General features: G+C 48.1%; 1 pseudogene; it reads left to right on the top strand.

Moving 5' to 3' along the window:
- The first annotated feature begins 905 nt into the window (after positions 1–905).
- On the top strand, positions 906–3,518 carry LOC127186343 (F-box/LRR-repeat protein 19-like; annotated as a pseudogene).
- The last annotated feature ends 5,564 nt before the right edge of the window (positions 3,519–9,082 follow it).

Genomic DNA, 9,082 nt, shown 5'->3' with positions numbered 1-9,082 from the left:
AGGCATGGTTCTAAGAGACTCTGAATACAATAATTTCATTTTTTCATAATTTACAATAATATATAATATATTTTCTGGTACTATATTTCAGGCTACAATTTGGGAGACCATAATATTGAAGAACATTGTCAAGGTCTAGAAGACATGGAAGGTAATTTTCATGTGCAAGCTGATAAATGTCCTGCAGAAGAAATTTTAATATGCCCTGCAACTTTTGAAGAAAAGCAACAGTTAAAAAACAAAAACAACAACAAAAACCCAACCCCCCCCCTGCAAACCCTGTCTCTGTGGGTCAGGGAGCTGCAGTACAGGGGTGGATCCAGGGGAGGGTGGCAGGTTGCAGCGACCCCCCCTCCCTGGGAACCGGCAGTGGGAGGGATTTGAATGCCAGGAATGGTGGAGGAGCCCCGGGTCTTTCCCTGCATCCCTAGGCAGTTGGAGCTGGGAAGGGGCCAGTTAAGGGTCAGGGGCTTTGGTGAGAGGTGGGGGTGGGGTGCTGAGACTTGTACCTGGCACTCAGTGGGGCCCTGGCAGAAGCTGAACAAGCACCCTGTGCCCAAGGAGCCCCCGTTGGCCCTCAGGGCAGCTGGTGGGAGGGCCTTGCCCCCCCCACCATGCTCCCAGCCTCCACTGGCTGTTGTCCCGGCCTCTGCTGGAGGGAGGGGCTGAGGACCCTTGGTGAGAGGGCTGTGGACCCCAGCATTCTGAGTGCCCTGTACCATGTCTGTCGGGAGCTACCAAGACGGAAGAGATGGCTCCTGGGACACGTATGAACCCTTGGTGTTGCTGTTGTCCCCAATGTCGTCGAGCATCCGAGGGCAGGACTGGAGCGCGCAGACTTGGAACACGCAGACTTGGAACCTGCTGCTGCCACTGCCAGGCCTGTGTGCAAACTGAGTGTGGGGACTGCCATTTCTTTGGAGACATGAAATGGGATGGCGGGCACATGAAGCAGTCATTCCTGCTTAAGCAGTGCACTATGCCTGTGCTCCCACACACAGCTGTGTGCCTTCTGTGTGGGGAAGCTGGGAAGGAGAATAAGGTGGATGGAGAGGAAGAGAAGTTTGGTTTGAGCCTCATGGAGTGTACAATCTGTAACGAGATTGTCCACCCTGGCTGCCTGAAGATGGGAAAGGCTGAGGGTGCTATCAATTCAGCGATCCCCAACTGCTGGGAGTGCCCCCGATGTACCCAGGAAGGGCGGACAAGCAAGGATGCAGGTGAGGGTCCAGGGCACCATGGGGCTGACAATGGTGAGGGGGTAGATGGAAGCTGACAGTGGAGCCACCACCTCCACCTCTACTCAGAAGAAAGGGACGCTTACTTGCTGGCCCTCTCCCTGCTGATGGGCCCTAACCCTAACCCTGATGTGTCTGGGCCCCCAAACGGAGGGAGTGGGAGGCAGGGAATAAGACCCCCACCCCAAGGAAAAAGGTGAAAGGCCAAGAGAGGCACTTGAAGAAGGTGGGTGGATAAGCCTGCCTCCTCCAAGGAGCAGATCCAGGCTGCCCTGGCCTTCTGTCCCCCAGGCTTCTGAAATCTGAGCCTGCCATTCTCATCCTGGCACCCTGGGCTCCCTCCTGAGAACTGGGAGAAACCCAAGCCACCTATGGCTTCTGTTGAGGGCCTGGCAGTGCCATCCCCATCACCACAGAGGGAGAAACTTGAGTGTTTCAAGCTTATGTGCCAGCTGCTGGAGCGAGTGCCTGATACCTCTTCTTCCTCCTCAGACTCAGACTTAGCGATCACATTGCTTAGTGAGGACAAAGCTCCTGGCGAGGCCTGGAGTGGCCTTTGGACAGCCTAGGCCAGCTGAAGGAGAACCGTGGGAGGCAGTGGGCTATATGCCCTGGCAGTGGGGGACCACTGCTCAATTGTCCCCTGGGCCCTGCCCCACCACCACGGCCTCCACAGTTCGAGTGGCACGTGGTACGCCCCCCTCTCCTTGAAGCCCCAATCCTGACACTCTGCTTTTGCTGCTGTCTCGGGCTTCTGGTCTCCATGTCTTCCAGCACCTTGGACCCCAAGAGCGATGTGTCTGCATGCTATTCTGCTGGCCTTGGAGATGCTGGTGCTATGACAAGTGTCTGTGGCTTTGGATGGACCTAAGCCAGAGTAAGTCGCTGACCCCACCCATGCTTAATGGGGTGGTTCACTGCCAGCCATGTGCTCTGGACCTCAACTGGACAGGTGTCTTCAAAAAGCAGCTGATGTGGCTTCTGAACCAACTTCAAGGCTTGCAGGAGTTGGTGCTTTCTGGGTGCTCCTGGCTCTCTGTCTCTGCTGTGGGCTCCGCCCCACTGCCCTCACTGTGACTCTTGGACCTCCACTGGATTGAGGATGTTAAAGACTCCCAGCCTCGAGAGCTGCTGCTGCCTCCACCAGACTGGGAAAACCGAGAGCCGAGGCCATCTGCAGTGGGTGGCATAACTTCTCCCCGCAGGCCTGGAGCTCACTGATGCCTCCCTGAGTCTCCTTTTGTGCCATGCTCCCCAGCTCAGTGCCCTCAACTTGAGTAACTGCGCCTATGATGGAGACCCCAGTGTTCACCTCATTACAGCGCCCACACCACTCTCCAGGAGACGCTGATGTGAAAGACCCCCGAAGGGAGACCCTCACTCAAGCCTCGGGATGACGTGCACCCAAAGAAACACAAATGACCGTCTTGCTGTAACACATGAGGCAGTTTATTGGCGGAGCTCCAGGTCCACACGTATCTCACGCAAGAGACAGAGGGGTTGACCCAGAAGCCCAGGAGCTTAGGGTTTATATGGGCAAGGTCTTGGGGGGGGGGGGAAGCGGCCACACACAATTGGTTGTTTCAAACATTTGAACATCAGCAAATTGCATAGGCAGATCTGGGGTAAGGTCAGACTTAATCACACGGGAACAGTCCTTGGTTCCTGTTTTTCTCGGAACCCAAGGGTAGATGTTTATCTGAGCTAACGACACATCTGGTTAAACTCAAACCTGGAACATTGTGTGCGGTCCTCAAGGGGGTATTAAGCAAACACCATAAGTTCGGATGAGGGGTCTTGGCTCATTACTCACTCGACCATGCCCGGTACCTGTTTCTCTCAGGGATTTGTCCTTGTGTATCTTCCCTGTTTTTTTACGGCCAGCTGGTCCCTGGAACACTCAATAGGCCTTTGTCTCCTAGCTCTACATTCTATGTGACTTATCATCTGGGGCCTTGGGCTAGCGTACCTGCCGACCTGCACTCTCAACTATTTGGGATTATGAGTTAAAGAACTCTGCTGTTCTGGTTGCTTTAATGCTAATTAAAAATTCTCTTTCAGATGCACCTCGATCTCTCTGGATGCCACCGCCTCATGGACCACTGCCTTCCACTGTTTCATCGCTGCCCAGGACTTCACCACCTGGACCTACGTTCCTGCTGGGCACCCTGGCCCCTTCTGTTGTCCAGAATAGAAACTACTTCTCAAGGACAGCTCTTGGACCTCTTGTGTTCTTTTCACCCCCTGATGGGAGTCCAGGTTATTTTCTTCATGACTTGACACTCCTCAGTTTAATATCTTGGAGTTTCTGCCCAGGGACATGAGCCAGCCTTCCCCTTTCCCACCTGCACTGATGTCTTTGGGGATCTTTGCTTCCCATCTTTGCCTTCCACCTGCTTCATTGTCCATCCCCTTGGGGGCATGGGTCAAGAGGTACGGGGGAAATGCTAAGCCAAGTGGATGGTGGGAAGGGTGGTAAAGGTGCAAGTCTTGAGCAAGGAAGGGTGAGCGGACAGGATACTGGGAGCCACAGTGCCGTGGGAGGTGATGGATGGGTGTGGGGAGGGCAGAGAGCAGACCAACAAGGGCTCAGGGAACAAAGACCGGTTGGGTGGGATGGGGGTCGGAAAAGAGGAAACCAGAGGAGCAGTTGGGGATCCAGGTGTCAGATAGGGGGCTCTACAAGCCAGGAAATGCCAAACTGGGGCCTGGGAGAGGAGCAGATGTGGGGCTTGTTCCCTCTCTGGGGTTACCCTTCTCCCTTCCCTCTGCCCAGATTCCAGTTCTTTCTCTGACCCTGACTCCTTGAACATCATTGAAAATGGCGGCTATTTCAAGGAGTGGGGGGCTGCGAGTCAACCTGCTTGCTGTTCAGCTCATGGCCCAGGAGAGTGGTGAGGGATAGCCCAGATCGCTGCCTGGCTCTCAACACAATACCTGAATATTCATCTGTACTTGAACCCAAGGACTCTCAGACCTAGGGGACTGTGATGTGAGGCGGTCAGCTTGACCTAAACCGGGCTAGTGGGTACCCAGTTTTGGACTCTCCCACCCCCCAGTGGGTACCCAGTTTTGGACTCTCCCACCCCCCAGCTCTCGTGCATTACTGTCTCAAACAGCTCCACCACTCCGACCTGGTGGGGGTGATGTCAGATTAAAGATGGGCAAGATGGGACTCCTCCAGCTTGACTCATCCCATTCTTTCATCTTCATGGAAGCTTGTGTCTCATTTGCCCAGGGAACTGCCACTCTTGGTTGCCATGGAAATAGCAGCCAATGGACACCTTTGGGAACTTAGTTAAAAGACTCTTGGCACCTCCCCTCTCCCCACCCCTTTCCTTCTTCCAGTGTGGGGGTGGGGTCTCTAGAGTCTGAGGGAGGAATTGGGTCCAGACCCCACTCAATTTAGGCCAGAGGGAACTGAATTGTAGCACATGGTGGTGGGGAGAGGGGAAATCTATCTACTTACCTCAGGTAACAGGAAGGTGCTCAGGTTGGGAGTGGGGACTGGGCAGAACAAAGGCAGGTGGGGCAGCGGTGCCTGGAATTGGAGAAAGGCTTGACCATGAGGCTGCTTGAGGGAGGGAAGAAAGCACTCCAGCAAGGGGTAAGTCTGGGATCCAGCCTGATTGGATCCCTAAACCCTCAAGTCTGTGAAATATGGTTTGCTATAAAACTCAAGATCTTCTTAAAAAAAAAAAAAAAAAAAGCAAAACCAAAAAAACAAAACCCCATTGCTTTAAGTTCAGTGATGATTATTACATTCTCACAGAACAACATACCTCAATGTCAAGAATCTGATTTGTGTTCTTAAGGTGTTCATCTAAGAACAGAAACAAGGAAACAATGACGTAACTGATGTTATCATTTGAATCATAGCCCCATTAGAGCTGTGCTGTAGAACTGCCAGTCAGTTTAGTTTCATACCACTTAGATATTGCAAAAGGAATACACATTGAATATGTGATAGGTATATGTCCAAAACCTTCCATAAACAAAAAGTCCACAGCATTGCTAGTGTTAGACATAGACTTGTAGTAATGTTGCTAAGACCAGTGAGAGGACAGTTTATGATAATCATGAATGTTGTTGTTGAAAAACCTTAATCTCATACCATGTCTTTAAGAAACAAGAATCAAGCTGAAACAATGTAGAAACCTTTCGTATTTTATTCTTAATGAGTATATCCTATGTCACAATGGATACAAGACATGTGAGCATAGGGATATTGAAAGAAGCAACATACCTCTCTCCAGAACTATGAGAAGATATGTAGGAGTTCCCACATTGATTAGACTTTATGAATGTGATACAAGTTTACAATTAATTGGTATTCCAACGTTATTGTGAACATCCACAAACTCACACTGCAGAAAGTCTCTATGAATACTAATTCTTCTGTTTGTCTTGGTTCACTTTTCAAATGTGGTATGACTCACACTATAGAAAAATTTGTGAATGTAGTCAGTGTGGTAAAGCTCTGAGTTCTTCCAGTTCTCTTCAAATATATGAAAAACATCATATAGAAAAATGGTGCTATAAATGTGAGCCATGTAATAAATGCTCTCACTACCACAGGTATCTTCAGAGAGTCAACACATAGAGAAGGGGAACACCATGAATGTAAACAAAGTGATAAAACCTTAAGATCTGGTTCCTCTTTACCATTAGACCCAGTTGTAAAATTAATTCACAGAGAAAAATTAATGCAGTGTAATGAATGTGGGAAAGCTTTCACATGCTCTAATTATCTTTGCAGGCATGAAGTCACATGGGAGAGAAATGCTCTGAATATACTCAATGTGGTAAAGCCTTCGCACATTAGAGCCATCCTCAAAGGTATGAAAGAATTCACTGTGGAGAGAGACTCTAAAGGTATTTAATATGGTGAAACCTTTAAACTTCACAGTAGTTTCCAATATCATAAAAGAACACATACTAGAGAGAAACCTTATGAGTTTAATGAATATAGTAAAGCCTTCACATGTCCCAGTCATCTTCGAAGGCATGAAAAAGTTCATAATGGAGAGAAACCCTGTGAGTGTATTTAATACAGTGAAGCCTTTGCATGTTCCTGTAGTCTTCATCATTGTGAAAGAATTCATACTGGAGAGAAACTGTACAAATATATTTAATAAGGTGAAGCCTCTGCACATTTCTGCTGAAGGCCAGCCAGCTTGAACACTACAGGGTAAACTGAGGCAGGACATAGAGTTGGTGACTGATCACTCACCAGACTTTTCGCTGATGGGATGAGGCTTGATTTACTGGAGCCACTTCTCCCTTTGGCCAGCAGCTGAGGGCCAGTATTGCTTGTGACTAGCAAAGAAGAAAAATAAAAAGGAGGAATGTTCACACACACACACACACACACACACACACACACACACACACACACACATTTGGTGGATGAAGCAAGGCAAGATCCAACAACTTTATTTTTTCTCATAGCTTACATATCCCAACAAACACCTTCCAAGCAGTGTAAAAACTACAATTTGATTACATTCTATTTTTCTTTTAGTGAATGGTCATTGAAAAACAGTATATACCCCAATATTTTTACACGAAAAACTTTTTACATATTACAAGTGAAGAAAACAAATTATGCCCAAGAACCCACATACATTCACAACTAAACAATGTGTTATAGATCAACAAAGTGTAAGCAAGCAAGGTAGTTTTTCAGCCAGTTGCTTCTTTTTACTGACAGACTGCAATTTGTGATAAAGAAAGGATTAATTATCTTAAAAAGTAATCTTTTTAATAACTTATTTATTTTTATTTCAATGTGCATTGGTGTTTTGTCTGCATATATGTCTGTGTGAGGGTGTTAGATCTTTGAGTTACAGACAGTTGTGAGCTGCCATGTGGGCCTTAACCCCTGAGCCATACTGTAGAACTGCCAATCATTATAGTTTCATACCAGTTATGAATTACACAAACTCTTAGAAGAAAAGGTAGGAATGGCACTGGGAATATAGCTCAGTGGTAGAGCAGTTGCCTAGCACACACAAAACTCTGAGGTCAATCTCCAATAATGAAAGAAAAAAGGGCAGGGGGAGTCAGTCATCAGATCATACTTTGGGCAATAGATTAGAAACAAAGGAAAAAGGCAGATGAGGTAGACGTCATCACTGGGCAATGGCAGTGCGGTGACCTCAGCATTCAGCTGAACCATGAGCTCAAGGCCAGCCAGCCTGAGCCACATAGTGAGATCCAGGTGAGCACAGACAATAACAAATCCAACCCAAACGAATACAAAACGTTTAAGCCTTGGGGCCAGAAAGATGGCTCAGTAGGTAAAGACACTTGCTGCACATGCCCTGAGGTCCTGAGCTGGATCGCCAGGAGTCAGGGAAGGAGGGAACCAACTCTAGAAAGCTGTCCTCTTGTCCTCACACATGCAACACATGCAGCACACTCAAACACATTAATAAACATAAGGGCCAGAGAGCTGTCAGCAGGTAAAGGCATCTGGTGCCATGCCTGACAACATCAGTTTGACCCCTGGATCCATGTGGTGGAAGAAGAGAACTGAGCAGTCATCTGACCTCTACACAGGTCATGGTTTTCATTCAACCTGTCCCCCCACCCCCCCCACACACACCATGCATGCGCAAAAAAGTATGCATTCGTGCACACTAAATTGGTCTTAAAAGTGAAATAATAGGCTGGGTAGGTGGCTCAGCAGTTAAGAACAGCTGTTGCTCTTGCAGAGGACCCAGGTTCCATCTCCAACACCCACATGGCAGCTCACTACTCTAATGCCAGTTCTGGTCCCTCATTGGGCAACAGGCAGGCACGTGATACACAGACCTATGTACAAGCAAGACATCCATACACATAAAATAGACAATTTTTGTGCTTTAAAGGGCACCATTAAGAACGTGTAACGAGGCTGGAGGGACAGCCCAGCTCTTACTGCTCCTGCAGAGAACTCAGGTTTGATTTGCTGCGGTGGCTCACAACCATCTGTAACTCCAGAGCAGGGAGGGGGCTGATGCCCTCTCCTGTGACCTCTTCTGCTTCAAGTACCAGGAACACACATGGTTCTCTCTCTCTCTCTCTCTCTCTCTCTCTCTCTCTCTCTCTCTCTCTCTCTCTCTCTCTCACACACACACACACACACACACACCACAAAACATATGCAGGAAAGTACTTGCCTTTGTATAATAATAAATCTCAAAGAAGGGGGAACAAAGGAAAGGGAGGGCATTATATACAACTCATAAAGGCCTTAGAGTTAGAATACATAAAGAATTTACAACTCAACAATCAAAAATCAAACTTTTAAGTGGGCAATTATGCAAATAAACACGCCCCCCCTAAGGAAGACTCGTAATCAACTAATAAGCAAATGCAAAGATACTCAACAGATTAGCCATCAAAGAAACACACACTGAAGCAACGAGATACCACCGACCAGGGCAGCTGGAGCAAAAAGAGAAAGTGGCAAGTGCTGGCTAGGATGCTGAGAAACTAGCATCCTTACTCATTGCTGGCAAGAATGTAAAAAGTCCCCTGGAAAAGCCTGTCAGGTCCTTGAAGGTTTGATCGCAGGATCCAGCAGCTCCACCACTACTATACGCACAAGAGAAATGGAAACACAAGTCCAGCCGAAGCTGGCAAACAAACGTCAAGAGCAGAAGCACTGAGAAGTGCACCAACCCAGAAGAGATCCCAATGCCATCAACTGATAAGTGGATACATTTGATCTGCCCAAACAATGGATCATCACCCGCCAATAAAAAGTTACTGCAGCACTGATACAGTCTGCAGCATGGACAGCTGTCAGACACTAATGAACTAACCTCTACGTCCACTTCTAGGAAATTCCCAGA

Source organism: Acomys russatus, unplaced genomic scaffold (assembly GCF_903995435.1).
Source record: "Acomys russatus unplaced genomic scaffold, mAcoRus1.1, whole genome shotgun sequence".
Lineage (NCBI taxonomy): Eukaryota > Metazoa > Chordata > Mammalia > Rodentia > Muridae > Acomys > Acomys russatus.
This window is presented reverse-complemented; position numbering and strand designations above follow the sequence as displayed.